At 32.9% G+C, this 21,019-nt stretch overlaps 1 long non-coding RNA gene across 2 annotated transcripts; it reads right to left on the bottom strand.

The window, feature by feature from the left end:
- Positions 1-8,190: 8,190 nt before the first annotated feature.
- On the bottom strand, positions 8,191-10,338 carry LOC125586247. 2 transcript variants are annotated; one of them, XR_007322771.1, is made up of 4 exons: positions 9,860-10,338; positions 9,709-9,790; positions 9,180-9,624; positions 8,191-8,887 (listed from the first exon to the last, which is right to left on the bottom strand). It is a non-coding gene; the product is annotated as an uncharacterized LOC125586247 (long non-coding RNA). The 2 variants fall into 2 exon arrangements; XR_007322772.1 differs by having other exon boundaries at positions 8,193-8,884.
- Positions 10,339-21,019: the final 10,681 nt, after the last annotated feature.

Genomic DNA, 21,019 nt, shown 5'->3' with positions numbered 1-21,019 from the left:
AATTATTAAGACAAATCATTTCACTACAATTTGGTCTGTAGTGAAAGAAGCATTAAGAAAAAATATTTCAACTTTCAAAAAAATTAGATACTTCAGTTATGGTGAATACTTAGTTACAAGGTATGTAAAAAGTATATAAAAAAGGCCTTGACATTAGTCATTTTATTCATATAAAGAAAATAAAATTGTATCCGTAAATAGGGGTAGGCACAGATCGAATATCTGGGTATTTGGAAGTATTCGTGTCGATTCGATCTTTAGCCACCTAGATATTCGGTGACTCAGATATCCGAAATATTTTAGAATTTTAAAGAATATCCGATTTGATTCATAATAAAATAAAATTTTAAAAATAATTGAAAATTTTAATAATAACATTTTATTACAAAAATAAAACATTATTTAACTTTTAAAATTTTAGTACCTAATATAATAAATTTATTTCATAAAAAATATTGTAAAACTGATATAAAGTATAATATATATAACTTATATATATAATTCTTTACATATATGTATGTATATCCATATAATATATCGAATTAGATATCTATTCCTAAAAATATTGGTATTTGTGATTTGCTTCTTTTTTGGATATTGTATTTTAGTATTTGATTTGTTTCGTAGAATTTCAGATATCCAGATTTTTTGGTTTAAATCAAAACGGATAACAAATCGAATCAAAATTTATGAATATTTTGCTCAACTTTATCTGTAAACAATAAAATAATATATATATAATTTGGCTTTTGATTTGTTATCTATTTTTATTCGAACCGAAAAATATATTGTTTTATTGGAACCATGTACGTGAGTTTTATATTTAAAAAAACGCAAAGTACATAGTGTGAACACATTTATGAATATAGTGTGAACGCATTAGTATAATTGTTATCAAATTTTTGTGAGGCTGCCACGTGTCTATTATAAGGAATTAATTGATTTATTTTTTCTTTTGATTCACAACAAGTTATCAGCACGAAGCACTAATCAGCGAGCGAAACAAAACTTTAGCCGATGAGTGCAATTTAAAAAAAAAAAAAGAGTCAGAGTCGTACGAAGATCTGTAACCCTAGTAATAAAAGATAAGTTTATTGACTCATCTTTATCAATCAAGATAAGTTTATTTTCATCATGGAACCCTAGATCTACACCAACACATCTCAGTTCATTTATTGACTCCCTTTAAACCTTAACTTCTATCTGATAAATTGTTATGGTTAGTAATAAAAGAATCATGTAAATTGTTTCATCGTTTGCTGTCTATCGTCTCACGGACGATAAAGTATTCCAGTGATCTGTATTGATGAATTCTATTATTTATAGTCTATTATTTTCTAATTAATTCTCTTGCAGAGATTGGCACGAATTTGTTATTGAAATTGGATTTCTTTGATAAGAAGTTGATTTTCTGTACCGATGAATCAATTGTAAAGTGAAATTCGATGCATAACAAACTGAGATCTACGTTTAGATTCTGAGTTATAGTTTATTGATTAATATTTTATTGAGTTACAATATCAAGCATGTTACACTTATAAACCGATCTTTATTTTGTTTAATCAAGGTATATTATTTTCAAAGTAAAACTTATGTACGTATCATATAACTAGGTGCTTTGAAATTCTTATATTAACAAGATAAATAAAGCAAGCTCTCGAATATTATTGTTCTGTATACGAGTTAAATTTGATTGATTTATAGTTTTATTATATGGCATATTCAAAATTTCTTAGTTTATATTTGTACGTATATGCAAATCTGTTTAAGGGTTAGATTGCTATACAAATCTATTTGAAAATATATCAATATTTTGCTGATCTGTTTTAATAATATAAATCGATACATCAGCTTAATATACTTTATTATTCGATTACTTTCAGATCGATAATATTATATTTATGTACACTCGTTAACTTTATACATATTGCCTCATGCTCTTTCATAACGAGAGATAAATGAATCATGTTTATGAATTTGAGAATATCTACTTGAAAGTGATAAGAGAATCGTGCGTTGGTTTGGCTTATTTTTGTTCTTACAGCTTTTATTGATGCAATTGTTATGAGCCTTGCTTTGACTCATGCTTAGATATGTTTTAGTTAAGACCTTTATATATACTTTATATACGACTTATAAAATCTGCTGTTATAATATGTCACTTTATAAACATGTGCTTTTGATTTAACTCGTTAGGTTTATACTAAATTGTTTACCTATATGTACATGTGTATGGTGCGACTAAAGATTGATGAATTTGATGTCTAATGTTCATGCCATATTTTATGAGCAAAAATTTCCAATATCTCAGGTTTATTCGTATTGTTTATAGAAAAAAATATTTTGCATGATATATTTATGGGCCGAGAGAGAAAATGTCCCATCTCCCTGTCAGATCTACAATCTCCGCTTCAGATCATCCTTATTAAGATAAGTACTATTTATTTATCATGTTTAACATCTAATCATGATTAATTGAATGTGAGATATAGAAATTAATAAATTATTAGTGGAATAATAGTAAAGGTAGTGAATGAAATGATTACTATTGGAATATTATTTATTTCCTAATATAATAAAAATGTTTATAATGATACATATCTCTATAATCTGAAATAGTTTAATTATTATTACCATTGTATATGTGAGGTTTTAAGTTTAAGGCTTGAATTTAAAAGATCCATAAGTTTTTGAAAACGATCCATAAGTTTTTGAAAACGATCCAAAAAAAGGTATTTATCACTTGAATGTGATTACCTAAAGCTCATTATATATTTTGCATCTAAAGATTACAAGACATGAAGTCTGTAAATAATACTCAACTATGTTAGATGTTAAGTTTAAAAAATAAGTTTCTCAAAATTTACTTTAATGATGAATATATATTTGAAAACTATATTTTCCACACAAGTAATGTTATCTAGTATACACACGATTGAGAAAAGAGATTAAAGAAGTTTTTAACTATATTTTGTCTCCTTAAGACCAAGAAAAAATAATGAGTTATCGATGTAAGATGATAAATCACGTATAGTTCATTATGATCATTCGCTTGAAGAGAATCTGACATTTTATATTGAGAAATAAAATCAACATTGGTCAAGAAAGTGGACATAAAAGCGGTTGTAGATGTGAATGTGGATATAAATAAGGTCAAAATCCAAATATTTCTTTTTAGAAGTCATACTCTCACTTGAAGTTGAGAAAATAAAGATTGTAACAAAGAAAAGATATGATTCATTCATCTAAAGATGAAATAAAATTATTGTGAGTACAATGTTTTGTAGTATCAAGATTATTGGAAGCTCTAGAGGAGCAGATAATCTAGAGGAGCAGATACATGCTTGTCTATGGGAATACAACTTTAAATCATTAATGTGTATACTATCCCAAGTCTCAAAGATCTAAGATATAACACATGAAATTAAGTTTGATATGTCGTTGATTCCAAAGTGAGATTCAGTTCAAGATATATGAACTTGGAGTATCATTATCTCGAGGGGGAGAATTAAAGAATCCCACATCCCTAGTAAGTGGAACATCCAGAAGTATGTTCACACTGAAAATAGACTTAAGGAGTCATTTATAAAATAAAACCACAGGATTTATAATCTAGTAATGTTGAGACAATAAGTAAAGGAAAATGTTGAATACCTTCAATCAGAAGTATTACGCAAGACACTATTGTATTGTACTACACAATGATTCGAAAATGGAGATAAACGTAGAAGTAAACCAGAAGTTTACTGAAAGTGTAATGTTTGGCAAATCGATTATGCCATTCCGGTTTAGTAATGATGTGAAAGATAATCATATGGACATTTGTTGAAAAACTATAAGATTCTTACGAATAATTTACTATATGATTCTTGCTTACAAGGCAATATAAGAATACAATTTTCACTAGTCAAATAGATTTGGAATTTATTTATACAAGGAGATGTTTGTGGGCTTGATCACCCACTGGTGGACTGATCATCCACCATATGTTTATAATTAATGCATCGACATGAAGTTCATATGTATCCTTGTCATAGATCTGCAACCTCATGTTTGCGAGACTAAGTAATAATACTGGTGAATTCACAAACCTTTGATGATTATTTTATGCATGTGGAGATACATGATGAACATCTTATAGCTAATGTTCATACGTACGATGCAGCAACATTAATTCGCACAATGCCAAAGAGTAATTAAAAACTCTCCCCATCAAATTGGTTTTGGGTCAGGAACCAAAGATCCCCATCTAGAAAATTAGCACAAGTTGTAGTTGCTCCACCAAACCGCTAAAGGATGGGACCTCGAAAGAGGTTATGAACATGTTAGATATGATCTCCATTGATGATAAAATCTAGAAGATTTTATAAAATTTATTTAAAGACTCGAAAGTTAGCCTATCCAACATTAGGGGGAGAAAATAAACAGCTGGAGAATGAATTATTTGAATGAATTATATCATTGATCGTCGGACTAAAGAACGTAAATAGAAGTCCAATATGAATGTATGGAGATAATTCTATTACAAAGATTAGCATATGAGTTGCAAGACTCATTTACTGACCATAAGAAAGTGATTAAGTCACAAGTACCAGCTGACAAGTACCAGCTGTAAATGCTCCAGTTAAAATGGATGTCCCAAAAAGACAGTATCAAACTGCTAATGAGTCTAAAGAGCGCTTGAAGCGTGATAGACCTATCGGTTCCAAATATAATAATCCTCGAAAAGGAAAAGGAGCATGAATGAGAATGGCGGAATCCAAGAATGAAATATTAAGGATCTGGAGAAGAGATAGAAAATATGACATGAAAGAAATTCAGGTACCTGAGAATAAAGAAATCTCAAATAGCTATGTCATGTTTAGAACAATATGAACCGATATCAAATCGACGTCGTAAATACTTATGCATGCAATGTAGCAGTTGATGAGAATGAGGAACATGAACCATCTATTGAAAAGTGTACACAATATGATAAATGGCCGAAAGGGAAAATAAACAATAGATGCAATCTCTTTGAAAGATAAGAGTATTCGGATCGGTAGTCCGTACACCTAATGGTGTAAAACCAGTGGCACATAAATGGGTCTTTATGTGAAAGAATAAATGCGATAATGAAATCATGAGATTTGATGTTGTAGTTGCAGAAGGATTGTAACGAAGACCTATAATTGATTATAATGAAACACATCATCATGTGGTGGAAGCATCAACTTTCAAGTTTCTTTAGTCTGGCTACAAAGAAAAAGAATTGAGAGCCACTGGAACAATGAAATTTATGTGAAAGATCCAAAAGAATATAAACTGCAAGAAGCAGTAAACCCCATAAGGATTTGGACTGCTAGAAGCAGTAAGTGTTAGTTCTCGAGAACATTATCGTGCGAGTATATTGAGCATATAAAAAAAATAATTCTTGGTCATGAAGTTATACCATTATTGGAAATTTAATAATTTCTAACATGATTGAAAGATGTGATTTCGTATGACAATAAGAGTGGTCATACTAGTAAATTTTATAAGAAGAAAGAGAATAACTCGTATGTACAAGTACTTACAATATCAAAGTTTAAAAGATTGTCTATAAAACGAAATTTGGACATGGAATCCAAATAGACCAAAATATGACATTTTGAGTGAAAGTATGTTATGGACAAAAAGTCTTATGGTCTAAGAGATTATCTGACAATGAAACGAGTTTATCACTAAAGATATGCCTATATCAATTCTTAAAAGAAAGATATATATGATGAGAATACATCTCCCTAAGATGATGCTTCCAGGGGGAGAAATATGATGATTTTCGTAGTTGTACTCTTTTTTCTTATCATGGGTTTTGTCTCATTGGGTTTTTCTATGTCAAGGTTTTAATGAGGCAACAAAGAAAACGCAAATGAAGGATATCTAAAAAGAAATGTTATCCCTTAAGTGATGAAGATCTATCAATCTTCCAAAGTATTTTTCAGGATTTAGAGAAGCAAGAGACAATGAGATAGATCAATCATATTTGAAGGAGAATCAAAGCATGGCACATTCCATTTGCGAGACAGAATCGAAGGTCGAAAGTTTTCCTATAAAATAAGACCTTATAGATAGAATTAAAATATGAATTTGATGTCCAGAGAAAGATCTTTGAGTCTATTTTCATCTCCAACTCGAATCAAGTCATTCTAGATGATAGAACTCGAGATATGGCTGTTTTCGTGGGACATGTACAAGCTGTCTCAGAACACCTAATTTCGATTGATATCCCAAATACCACTCGATATTCCAATCTTACCAGAGCTAGACCGGCGCCTAAAGTTAGACATGGATGTTAGCTTCTATTTCCAAGTGGTTTAAAGTCATTTTGTCCTACAATCATCAAGATACTCAAGTTTCAATGAGGAGTGTCAAATCTGCCAAGAGGAGTGAACTGGTCCAAGCCCAAGACTAAGGAGTTAATTCATCACATTGGATTATGTACTATCAAATATCTCAAGTTATGTTCTCATCAAGGGGAGTAGATACGCGATGCACTTTTTTTCCCTTAACCATGGTTTTTTCCACTGGGTTTTCCTGGTAAAGTTTTTAACGAGGCTCTTATGCGCTTGAGGAAATATTTTTATAATGTACATTCAATAGAGAGTGTTATGAACTATTATGTGGATGTCCATTATAGACTCATAAACCCATATTCTAGAGGTTCTAAACCCTAGCATTATATTTCTATATATATGTATTGTTGTCTACGGAATAATAATAAAATTAATCGATTTCCTCTTTCTCTTTACTCACAACAGTTTTTGATTTCTAAGTTCCGTTGTAGCACACTCAGACGAGGTGATTATTCCGGATTCTAAGCCCTGCTGTGGAAAACTTTTTTTTTGTGATAATTTTTATTTATTTTTAAGTCAACATCCCAGCTATATACATGAGACGCCACCGTTTTTAAACAACACTTTTAGAAAATTGGAGTTTGGTGTTGGAAATAAGTCAATAACCAAAGATGGAGAGAGACTGACTGAGCCACGGCCAAAACATATAATCGTTGTTTTAAAAACGGCAGCGTCTCGTGTATATATATATCTATATATATATATTTAAACAGAACAATAAGATCCGCTGTAGCACAATGGCTAAAATGCTTCCAACTAGGTTCAAAGTTGAACTTTCTTGACAAAAAAAAGGGGTTCAAAGTTGAACTGAAACGAAGTACATATTATGGGTTCGAAGCCAGGCAGCGGAAAATTCCTTTTGTAACTTTTATTTATTCTTAGTCAACTTCCCAGCTTTAGATATACTAGTCACGGCCATAGCGTTAAAATAAGATCCGCTGTAGTACAATGGCTAAAATTCTTCTAACTAGGTATATATTCGAACTGAAAGGAGGTACATATTCCGGGTTGGAAGCCCGGCAGCGGAAATTGTTTTTTGTAACTTTTATTTATTCTTAGTCAATGTCCCAGCAGCTATACATACAGAATCGCGGCCGTTTAAAAAGAACACTTTTAGAAAATTGGAGTTCGGTGTTGGAAATAACCAAAGATGGAGAGAGATTGAGCAACATCTAAAGAAAGATAATGGAAACTACACTAAATCAAAATAGAGTGATTATTAACTTTTTTGTTTTTTTGAACGACGAGTGATGATTAACTATTAACTTATAAACAATGAGATAAAAAAAAACTGTGTGTTGTTTTATTGTCTACTCTCTTCAGCTTTCCTCTGCAATAATCTTGAAATTAAACTACTCCGCTTAAATCTCCGGTTATTGCCGATTCAGTTATGAGAGCTTGGCCATTAATTAATTACTAGATCTTGATCCGCCCAATTTGTATTGAGTTATATATATGTTAAAATTTTGATTTTACATTATTAGTGGTACTAGAGATTTTCCCGGGCTACGCCCGGATTTTTTTTCATATATTTAAATTAAATTAAGATTATTTTAGAATTCATATTTGAATATAAATATTTTATACTTAGACGACTGATTATGCTATCTAAATTATTAGACAGTCTGAAAGACTTGAAATGTTGATTTTAGTTAAGTTTTCTTGAAGATCATCCTCTGAGTTTGGTGTTGTTTTGTTCAAACTCATGCATTAAACTTGACTCTTATCATGCTTCTGAAGTCTCTAATGATTTGTATTGTGTTGCCAAAGTAAAATTGTGTCACCAATGATGAAGCAAACATATTTGAATATAAATATTTTATACTTAGACGACTGATTATGCTATCTAAATTATTAGACAGTCTGAAAGACTTGAAATGTTGATTTTAGTTAAGTTTTCTTGAAGATCATCCTCTGAGTTTGGTGTTGTTTTGTTCAAACTCATGCATTAAACTTGACTCTTATCATGCTTCTGAAGTCTCTAATGATTTGTATTGTGTTGCCAAAGTAAAATTGTGTCACCGATGATGAAGCAAACATTAGCTTCCCTATAAATAAGATGTATTAATTTTAGACGCCTTAAACTTGTTTTGCAATGAGACGCCTGAGAAAGGTAGTAGTAAGTCATTGTACATTTGTACGTCTCTGTTTTTTACTCAATTTCTGGTACACTGCTTAGTTTTTAACAATCGCATCTTGTTATCCCTGTGTATATAAGGAAAATTACTATTCAAGCTTGTAAAAATAAATGGAAAAGGATTATATAAACATATATTATTATTTTACATTTATCTTCTGTAGTATCTGAGGGGGTAGCCCAAATAATGCGTGTGTCCAGAGGATTCATGACCCGTATTAAGATACATCAAAAAGGTATCGATAATTTCATGTACCTCTAGAGTCCTTCCGTTTTCGTCTTTATCATCATTAGATAATCCAGCATGTCCCTTCAATGGATTTCATAAAGTAGCCAATCGCAGATCTAAGACTTTGGGAGCATCTTCAAGAATCTGCTGAAAAAATTATGTTTTTTTGGAGTTTCAGAAAGAATCACCGATGTTTATTGCATTCTACTTGATGCTAGAAAGATTGAAATTTAATGGAACATGTAATGAAAGTAGAGAATATAAATGAACATTACTACATGAGGAAACAAATTTATGATTCTAAGCTAAATCAATATGACCAAAAAAATGCTAGTCTTCAAGAGAAGAATAGATGAAAGCAATCAGATGATGTCGCCATATGCAACAAAAATAGGACCTGACCACATCTTAAATCAAATCGAGCAAAGATTTACATTACCTCAACCGTAACCAGGAAGTTAGGCTGGAAGAAAAGTGTTCCCAAACTCAATCTGTTGTTGATCTCGTCATCAACTTTTCTTCTTATCTTTCTACCGACAGTATGATGAATTTCCTTCTCAAGTGAAGCTTTTTGCTTGCTCCTCTCTTGAAATTATTATCATACAACTGCGCATCCACGATCTGTCTGTTTTACTCTTTTATTTCTTAAACAACACACATCGTTAGACAAACTCTCCTACAAATACTAATAATAATAATAATGTCAAAGCTCTCGTCTTTAAACGTTCTATAGGCTAATAGGATTCAAAGGCAAGACCTTTTCTCAGTTCCATTAACTGTAAACACACTAACAGAAAAATCCCAGAAAAAATATATTGAATTCAGACAGTACCTGTTTTTAAGATGTAGGACCCTCGAGTGTAGTTGTCACGGTGTCGACAGAACTGGGAAAAATCCAATGCTAGAAAGATCAAGACACAAGGATAGATGAGAGAGAAGCAAATCGGAAAAGTCGAGTAAGAACGTACACGTTACTGTGTCTCCTTCTCCAAGCTTCTAAAACGACGACGGAGAAGACGATCAGCACCAGCGTGAGGCCGAGTTCTACGACTGTAAATCGGAAACAGAGAGACTGAGTGGTGAGAGATTGAGTGGTGAAGTATAATAATAAACTAATACCTGACTTTCAAATGTAGAGAACAACAAATTGTCATTGTGTTATGAATCTGGAATCGAGGGTTCATATTTTAGATAACTCAGGCTGGAATGACAATAGTTAACGGACCTGTCTTATCATATCATCAAGGGGTTTATATAACAGGAAAAACAAAGGAAGGTGGAACGATAATCTCTAATGAAGATAGGAGAAAATATCAGAATTGAATGAGCAAGATTGGGGTGTAATAATTACAGAGAGATTGCAGAGATTAGAATAGTGAATTGGAAGAGTCGGAGTTGAAGGCGACGAACATTCTGCGTAGAATAAGATATGGGCTGTTCTATATAGGTCTATTTTTTTTTGTTCAGCCCAGATTTACTGGACCTTTTAAATTTTTTGTCGACAAAATAAAAGTGACGTGGCAAAACAGAGCTTCATGATTGGCCTGAATAAAAAATCCTACGTGGCACGCTCGTTGCTCTTCTTATTCGGCTTTTAGTAGTGGTATATGTGCTAAAAATTAAGCTTATTTCAACTGCAATATGTCTCTTCCATTTTAACAATGTTATAGTTTACATGTCTATCATCGTAAAACCAATTTCACGCTAATCACTTGTATTTGTAATTTCTTATTATATATTTATTTTTTGGTTTGCTTTGAATATAGGACAAATTAAAAATATATTATTTGTACAAATTAGGGGTAGGCGTCCGGGTACCCATTCGGATTTGGTTCGGGTGTATTCGAGTTTCAGGTTTTTGGGATTAGAGATTTCTGTCCCATTTGGGTATTTATAAATCTTGGTTTGGATTCGGTTGAGATTTTTGCGGGTTCAGTTTGGATTCGGATAATCCATTTAAAATTATTTAAATTTTTTTTAAATTCATATACTTTAAATTTCTAAAAATCTTAAAATAAAAATAGTATAACATATAAATTTGAGTAATGTAAGCCAAAATACCTATATTTAAAATAAAAATTTGTTTGGCTTGATTATTTGGATGGAGAATAAATATATATTTTAAGTATTTTTGGTATTTCGAGTATTGTTTAGCTACTTTAGATATTTACTTTTGACTATATTTTCAAATATTTTGGAAAATTTCAAAATAAATTATACACTTTGGATATTTTGGATATTAAATATAAAAATAGTTAATATATTCAAGTATATAAATTTGATTCAGAATATCCAAAATATCCAAAATATTTTGGTTCGTATCCGATTTGGTTCGGGTTCTCTAGACACCAAAATTTAGAATCCGTTCAGATATTCAACCAGTTTTGGCTTTGAAACTATTTTTATCGGATTTGGTTCGGTTTTTCGGGTTCAGATTTTTGTGCCCAGCCCTTGTTTGACATAAATATACATTTTTTGTCAAGAAATATACAAAAGTCTCTCTTCTTTTTAATCTTTACTTGTTTCTGATTGTGGTAAAGCACTAAAGCGAATGATACACGCTTGGTTATTTAATTATTTATAGATGAGATGGTTCCTAGATTTAGGGTATTGTTGCTTTGAATGTAAATAGAAAATATGGAAAAATATATATATCCAATTTTCGTTTATAATAATTTTAGGTTTTATCTTCTTAGGATATTCTTGGGCGAAATGGTAAACGATATTGACGTAGAGAAGAATGTATTGTTTAAAATTGGTAACGATATTTGGGTATATATGTTTTAGGATATTTGTGTTAGATTTGAACAGATTTTATTTACTTTGAAAATTTTAGTTTGTTTTTATTATGCACTATCTTCATCTTCTCCAAATGATTACTGTGTTTGGTTTAAGAAAGTAACTAGATTTTAGTGTTTTTAATTGTTAATAAATTCACTACAAGAAAACGTGCCATAACAACGAACATTTACGACGAAAATATTTCGTCGTAAATTTACATGGTCTTTACAACGAAATTACGAGGAATCTAACTTTCGTCGTAAACGCCATGTAAATTTACGACGAACTGATTTCGTCGTAAACTCCATGTAAGTTTACGACGAATGTACGTGGAATGAGAAATACGTCGTAATCATTACATCGACATTACAACGAAGCATGTTACCGTTATATTTAGGTGAAAACGTGTATTCAATGTGCTTTAACTTACCTAATTTCATCGTAAAGTCGTTGTAAATAATATGTTAAAACCATGTAAAATTCATGTAAAATATTCCTTGTAAAATCGTTGTTATATTTCAACTACCCAACTCGAAAATTTCTTTATATATATGTCATTTTTCCGCAACTCTCTTCCTCACAACACACAAACGGGAGAAAAAAAAATCCAAAAAAAAATCCCAAAAAAAAAAGATTTCAAAAAAAAATCTAAGAAAAAAATGGCCGGTGGCGGTAGTATTTACGAGTTACGGAGTTGGATGTATTTGCACAAAGATTCCGACGGGAGGGTGACGAACGCATTTCTGAGCGGGCTAGAGACATTCATGCACCAGGCGGGCTGTACACCGATCACACAGGAAAGCGGTAAGATGTTCTGCCCCTGTCGGAAATGCAAGAATTCAAAATTTGCACGTAGTGAAACTGTATGGAAGCATTTAGTAAACAGAGGATTTACACCACAGAATTACATTTGGTATCAACATGGAGAGGGTTATGGGGGAAATGAAGCTAGTAGTAGTAATAATAATTTTGAGGATGGTCATCATAGTGAAGAACCGAATCATTTGCATAATGAATATAATTATCATCAAGATCATGAGCAGATGGTAGATCATGATAGGGTTCAAGATATGATTAGTGATGCATTTTTAGAAACAACTACAACAATAGCTGATGGAACTGGAAATGTAGAAGAACCTAATTTGGATGCAAAAAGGTTTTATGAAATGCTAGATGCTGCAAATCAACCAATCTACACTGGTTGTAGAGAAGGTCTCTCTAAATTGTCTCTAGCAGCTAGGATGATGAATATTAAAACGGATCATAATTTACCTGAGAATTGCATGGATGCATGGGCGGAGTTGTTTAAAGAGTATTTGCCAGAAGACAACGTGTCTGCTGAATCTTATTATGAGATTCAGAAATTGGTTTATAGTCTTGGGTTGCCTTCGGAGATGATTGATGTTTGCATCGACAACTGCATGATCTACTGGAAAGAAGATGACAAGTTAGAAGAGTGTCGATTCTGCAAAAAACCACGATTCAAACCGCAAGGCCGTGGGAGGAATAGGGTACCGTACCAAAGGATGTGGTACCTACCAATTACAGACAGATTGAAAAGATTATATCAATCTGAGAGGACTGCTGCATCGATGAGGTGGCATGCGGAACATGTCCAGAGAGATGGTGAGGTTGCACATCCATCAGACGCAAGAGCGTGGAAACATTTCAACAAGGTACACGCAGATTTTGCTACAAATATTCGGAATGTCTATCTTGGGTTATGCACCGATGGATTTAGTCCATTTGGAATGTCTGGTAGACAATATTCTTTGTGGCCAGTCATTCTTACGCCGTACAATTTACCGCCGGATATGTGCATGGAACAAGAATTTCTATTTTTGACCATATTAATCCCTGGGCCGAAGCATCCAAAACGGTCTCTTGATGTTTTTCTTCAACCGTTGATAGAAGAGCTAAAGCAATTGTGGTCAGAAGGGGTGAGGACGTACGATTGTTCCTTGAAAAACAATTTTACGATGCGAGCAGTTCTGCTGTGGACGATAAGTGATTTCCCTGCTTATGGGATGTTGTCTGGCTGGACAACACATGGAAGATTATCTTGTCCATATTGTCTTGGATCGACGGATGCTTTTCAACTGAAGAATGGTAGGAAGAGTTGTTGGTTTGACTGTCATCGTCGCTTTCTTCCACTTGCCCATCCGTACAGAAGAAATAAGACATTGTTTCGGCACAAAAAAATTGTCAGAGACGGTCCTCCTCCATATCTCACCGGCCAGCAGATCGAAGCAGACATTGATTATTACGGAGCTCAGGAAACAGTTAAAGTTGGAGGAAATTGGCATGTTCCTGGAAATATGCCTGATGGATATGGTGTGTCTCACAATTGGCATAAGAAGAGTATATTTTGGGAGCTACCCTATTGGAAGGATCTTCTCTTACGCCACAATCTGGATGTCATGCATATTGAGAAGAACTTTTTTGAGAACATCATGAATACATTACTTAACGTCCCTGGGAAGACAAAAGATAACAAAAAGTCAAGGATGGACTTACCTGATATTTGCTCAAGAAGTGAGTTACATATCAAGAGCAATGGAAACGTTCCTGTTCCCATCTTCCGGTTGTCATCAGAAGCCAAAACAACCTTGTTTGACTGGGTTGCATCAGAAGTTAAGTTTCCTGATGGTTATGTTTCAAATCTGTCAAGATGTGTTGAACGAGGTCAAAAGTTCTCCGGAATGAAGAGTCATGATTGTCATGTGTTTATGCAACGACTACTTCCATTTGCTTTTGCCGAGCTCCTTCCAGCAAATGTCCATGAAGCACTTGCAGGTAATTATAAAACGTTAATATATATACATATGTTATGAAATGTTATTAATTTGATTACTTTTGCAATATACAGCCATCGGCGCTTTTTTCAGAGATCTCAGCACACGTACGTTCAAGGAAGAAGTCATCGAACAACTTCATCATAACATTCCGATCATATTGTGCAACCTGGAGAAGATATTTCCTCCTTCATTTTTTGACGTCATGGAGCATCTAGTTGTCCACCTACCGTATGAAGCATTGCTTCGTGGACCTGTTCACAACGGATGGATGTATCCGTATGAGCGACAGATGAAACATTTGAAGGGGAAAGCAAGAAATCTTGCAAAGGTGGAAGGTTCAATAGTTGCGGGAAGTTTGACAGCCGAAACATCTAACTTCACATCATACTACTTTGCTCCAACTGTTCGTACGAGGAAAAGAGTTCCTAGAAGATATGATGATGGTGGAGTACCGACATCATATCCAATTGATGGTGTTCCTGACATTTTCTGCGAAATTGCACGGTTTGGTGGTAAAACGAAAGAAGTATGGTGGTCATGTGAAGAGGATAAACATAGTGCCCACACTTATATTCTGCTCAACTGCGAGGATGCAGTGACCCGTTACTTTGAAAGGTAAATATTTTTGTGAATGTTAATTATATGAATTGCAGTTAATTATGTATGACTTGATTATTTGTTTAATTTGCAGCATGTTTGTATCTCAAGTTGAAGAAGCAATACCAGGAATATCTGCAACTGATGTGGACACACGTAAAGATAAGCACTTTGTCAAGTGGTTAAAATCACAGGTACGTAATATATCTCATACATTGATTAATTAAGTAAGTGTTTTGATACTTCAATATTAATTAAGAATAACTGCTTTTGGCAGGTTGATTATGACGATCCTTATTATCCCGTATGGTTTCACGAATTGGTTCAAGGTCCAGTTGCAAAGGTCACCACATCACCTATGTATTTCACACGAGGATTTACCTTTCACACATACGAGTATGGGAGACATCGGGCAACGAGTAACTACGGAATATGTGTGAAAGGTGAAACGGACTTTTACGGGATCTTGCAGGAGATTATTGAAGTGGAATTTCCGGGGTTATTGAAGCTAAAATGCGTCCTCTTCAAATGTGAATGGTTCGATCCTGTTGTGAACCGAGGGATTCGGTATAACAAATTTGGTGTTGTGGATGTCAATTTTGGGAGAAGATACAACAAATTTGAGCCTTTCATTTTAGCTTCACAAGCCGAGCAAGTAAGCTTCCTTCCTTATCCTCGGCTTCGAACTTCCGGGATAAACTGGTTAGCTGCTATCAAAATTACACCTCGTGGACGCATTGTCGCTGGAGAAGAACCGCCCTTGCAAGAAGAAGACGCTATCAATGAAGTTGAGGTACCAGAACAACCAACTGATGAAATCCTTTTGATCGACCCGCAAAACTTTCAATATGAAGATATTCCCGAAGATGCGACAGATGAAGCACGTGAAGACGAGTTCGAGAGAAGCGACGATGATGATTGTAATGATAGTGATGAGAACGAAAACGATTTAGAGTGATGTAATATTGATGAGAACGAAAACGATTTAGAGTGATGTAATATATGTCTCTGATGTTGTATTTCTCTATTGTAACGTATGTTTAAAGAAATATTGTTTTTTTACCATCCTAATGTTTGTGTAACAAATGTTGTTTTATATAATATGTATTTGTGTTAGTTTTAAAAAAATTATTTGGAGTTTTAGGGTTTTAGAGTTTAAGTTGGAGAAAGAGCACAAAGTAGTAGAGAAGAAGAGATATGATGTTAGATGATATGTGACTTTGGGGTTTAGGGATTTCATTCTCGGTGTTTAGGGTTAAGCGTTGTAAAATCGTCGTAAACCGATGTTTCCACGTAATTTCGTCGTAAATGGAAAAACGCGGGCCTGGTAACTTCGTCGTAAACGTGGGCCTTGTAAATTCGTCGTAAACCGATGTTTCGACGTAATTTCGTCGTAAATCGAAAAACGCGGGCCTGGTAACTTCGTCGTAAATGAAAAAACGCGGGCCTGGTAACTTCGTCGTAATGTTACGTCGCGTTTACGACGAAACATTTTTTATATATTGGGACGCCGAGACGAGGCTGCCTCGTCCATTCCTCCTAAACTCCTCTCCTCTCCCTAAGGTACATTCTCTCTCTTTTTTTTTTTTTTTTTTTTTTTTTTAAGTTAGTTTAGGTTATTAATTAGTTAGGTAATTAGTTTAGGTGATTATTTAGATAATTAGTTTAGGTGATTAGTTAGATGACGGAATCCTATAGTTTAGGTGATTAGTTAGGTAACGGAATAATTTTTTAATTATGTCGTCATAATTGATTAAATTTATTTAAATTTTTTTTAGATGGCTCCTAGAAGGAAACCAGCAGCACCTACTTATGCCCAGTTGTTTGGCGATGGTTCCGGTACATCTTCTTCCGGTCCATCGTCTTCCGATGCAGTTCCAGACTCTCAGACTTCTCAGAGAGTTTTTTCGAGTCCTCCTCTTCCACCGCAGATGCCTCCACCTCCTCCTCCAGCGGCTGCACCTGAGCCTGTCCCAGAAGGTGCAGTTCATCCGGATTTGCGTGTGCCTTCATATGCTCCCTTCGCGAGATATACGGTGGAGGATTTGCTTGCCCAGCCTGGACGGGAGGGTTTGGATGTTCTAGACCCCGATAGACCCCGAGGAACTTATTGGTAAGTTATTAATTTTTATTACTTTAAAATTTAATTAATTTTTATTTTGTAACGGTTAAATTGTTTTTTTTCAGGTTTGGGGCTAACAACCGTGTTAGCCGGAGCGTTTCGGCGACGATTAAGGGTTACTACGACGGGGCATACCCGAACTGGAGCAAGACACCAAATCACGTTAAGATCACGTGGTTTAAATGTTTTGCGGTAAGATTTTTAAATTTAATTAAATTTTCACTTTTAAATATATATATATATTTTTAATATTTATTATTAATTGTAATTTTTTCAAAATTTTTATGTTTCAGCAAAAGTGGCATTGGTCTTTGGGAATCACCGAGAGGGTGAAGGCGGAATTCGTTGCAAAGGCAAAGATACGCCTCTGCAACACAGTCTCTGATTGGAAGGACAAGTGGGAGATCTACGGGTATGAGGGAAAGCCCACTGAGCTCACGACGGATGTGTGGGATGGCCTCATCGCCTATTGGGAGCACCCCTCTTCGATCAGAAAGGCCAATTCGTGCTCGGCTTCTCGAAGGACGAAGGATAAAGATGGTCATTTGCCCATGCTTCACAGAACCGGACAAAAACCTCATGCAGGAGTCCGTCTAGAAGCTGTAAGTTTTGTTTTAAATATATATTTTAAAATATTCAATTAATATAATTTATAATATTTAATTTAATTTTTTTTGTAGTTCGAGAAGACGGGAGTCTTACCTTCTCTGTCTGACCTATTCAAGATGACTCACGCCACATCCGACGGAGTTTTTGTGGATCCTGCATCTGAGAAACTCTTCCGAACAGTGGCTGGTCGGATTGAAGAACGGGAGACGCAACTAACCCAGGAGTCTCCCGATGGATTACCAGTCACATTGTCCACCCAAGAGGTCGACAGAATCTTCGAAGAGGTAACTTAAAATTTTAGTTTACATTATTTTAAATATTTTAACATAATTAACTATATTAATATATGTTTTGATTTTATAGGTGGCTCCTAAAAAGAAGGGACGGATAGTCGGTATAGGCTCTGTTAACGAAGTTGCAAGGGCAACTTCGTCATACACTTCGAGACGGGATGAAGAGACTGCTCAGATGAAGGCTCAAATGGATAGCCAGAAGGCTCAAATGGATAGCCAGCAGGTTCGTTTAGACTCTCTTGAGGATTTGCTAGACGTGATGGCCGTGGGAAACCCGGTTATGCAGAGAATGTTGAGTGAGAGACGAGCCGCTCTTGGAATGCCACCACGAGATCCCCAAGAGTCCGATCCAACCCGTCAACAGCCGAGCAACCCCACCAACTACTTCGACAATATGTAGTTTTTTTTTTCTGTTTGTATTATGAATTTAAATATTATTGTATGACTTTTTAAAAATATGTTTTCCAATTTCATATTTTGTTTTAAAATTTAAATTATTTTAAATTCTGAATATTAAATATAAATTAAAATCTATTATATACTAATTAATAATAATATAATAAGAAACGATGTAAACTCCTCGTAAACATTACATGGAGTTTACATCGAATGTTTACGAGTGATTAACATCGAAATATTTACGAGGATTTTACATCGAAATGTTTACGAGTGATTTACAACGAAAGTATTTACGTGTGCTTTACATCGAAACAATTACGTGGGCTTTACGACGAAGTCTTACGTGGCGTTTACGACGAATCCTTTCCCTGCGCTTTACGAGGAATATATTTCGTCGTAAATGTAACGAGTCGTTTACGACGAAACCTCCGTTACGACGGACGTTTAACAACGAAACGTCTTTCGACGTTAATTCGTCGTAACACCCCGTTTACGACGAATTTACAACGAATACTGCCCTAGTAAAAAATATGTTTTCTTGTAGTGATTTTGATTCAGATTCAGACCTCCATCGGGTTTATTTCGGATTTGGACATAACCCGTTTAAATTATATTTAAAATTTAAAATTACTCAAAATCTCAAAACAATATATAACATATAAATTTGAATAATGTATGCCAAAATACATAAATTTAACATAAAAGTTTGTTTAGATTGAATATTTGGATAGAGAATCAATAGAGATTTCAAGTACTTTTGGTATTTTGAGTATTGTTTAGGTATTTCAGAAACTTAATTTGACTATTTGTATATATTTTCAAATATTTTGGACAACTTCAAAATATGTTATATATATTGGATATTTTGGATATTAAATTTAAAAATAATTAATATATTTAAGTATACATATCTGATTCAGATATATTTGGACTTTCAAAATATTCTGGTCTAGTTCTCTAGATAATAGATAACAAAAGGTTTGAACCCGTTCAAATATTTAGGGGGGGGGGGGTTATTGGGGAAAGAATTCTAAAGGAATTATTAAATTTTGAGATTCCGTTGTTATTGGTTTGTGAATTTTTAAAATCTAAATAGAATCCATTGTTATTGGGGTGATGATTTTTAAATTTCACTCAAAATCTTTTGTTATTGGAAAATTTTAGTTTTCATTGATTTTAAGATTCTATTAAAATCTATTGTTATTGGGATGTAAATTTTCTTTGTTTTTACTCATAGTACTCAATTTTGAGAATATCATCTATACCCATAAGATTTTTGAAATCAATGTAATAAAATACACTCACATACAAAAACTCAAATTAAAGAATGAAATAATATACAAATCACGACTTTAACATAATAAAATTCACAACTTAAAAAAATAGAAAAAAATATTAAAAATTTAAAATAAAAATTGTAAAAATAGTTTTAAAAAGAACTTTCAAATTTTTTTAAAAAACATTTCCAAAATAATAATTCAAACTTTTTTACAAAAATTCAAATTTAAAACATATATTTCGAAATTATATAAAAAAATATTTTTATTATTTATTATTTATATATCTATAAACTAAAAAGTAGAAATTAAATTTTTTGGTCATTTTATTTCTTGAGATCTTTTTTGTGAGAAAAACTTTTTTAAAAGTTGTTTAAGAATTACCTTAATTGAAATGATTTTCTTTCCATTTTTTTCTACCACCATTAATTTCTTACTTTAAAAGTTAATGACAATCAATAGAATTCTATACACAAGTAATGAAAATCTATGTAAAAGTATTTGATAAAATTTGTGAAATCTAGTTAACTTGTAAAATCCTCTCAACTATTAAAATCATCAAATTCCACAGAAATTCATGTTCCAATAACCCCCTTTAGTTATTTTTAGTTTGGGCTCAGTACTACTATTCCGAATCTGATTTGGTTTGGTTCTTCGGATTCGGGTTTTTTACAAAGCTCTATATATATCCTACTAAATTTGTTTGATGTATTCCCATGATACTATATATTGATTAGTTTAGTTATATAGAAACTACATTTAATTTTAGATTATTTGATTAGTAATTTTTGCATAACAACTTATTTGTTAAAGATTCAGTATGATCCGTTGTAAATATACTTTCCTTTATAATTTTCAAATGGTTTTCTATTTGATATTCCATGATCATAGGTGTAAATATATATGTTCCATTTTTACTAATCAACTAGGTGATGACCCGCGCCCTGCACGGGGTGAACTATACTTATAGTCATTTTTCTTTTCAAGTTATAAGCGATGACTTCTGTGTTTATTTTCAAGTTATAAACGATGACTTCTGTATGTTGAGTAGGGCTGGGGAAATTATCCGTAAATTTTAATTTGATTTGTTATCTGTTTGATTCGAACCGGAAAGTTCGGATATACGTAACTCTATAAAGCTAAACAAATACTAATATGTAATACCCGTAAGAAATGAAGAAAATCATAAATACTAATATTTTTAAGAACGAATACTCGATCTGATCTGTTACATGCATATATACATATATTTAATGAATTACATATATAAGTTATATAAATATTATATTTTACCTAAGTTTTACAATATTTTTATTTATTAAATTTATTAAATTAGTTATAATTTTTTTTTTAGAAAAGTAAGTAACTTTTTTATTTTTGTAGTAAAATATTATAATTTTATA

The sequence above is a fragment of the Brassica napus genome, chromosome C4 (genome assembly GCF_020379485.1).
Source record: "Brassica napus cultivar Da-Ae chromosome C4, Da-Ae, whole genome shotgun sequence".
NCBI classification, from domain to species: Eukaryota; Viridiplantae; Streptophyta; class Magnoliopsida; order Brassicales; family Brassicaceae; genus Brassica; species Brassica napus.
This window is presented reverse-complemented; position numbering and strand designations above follow the sequence as displayed.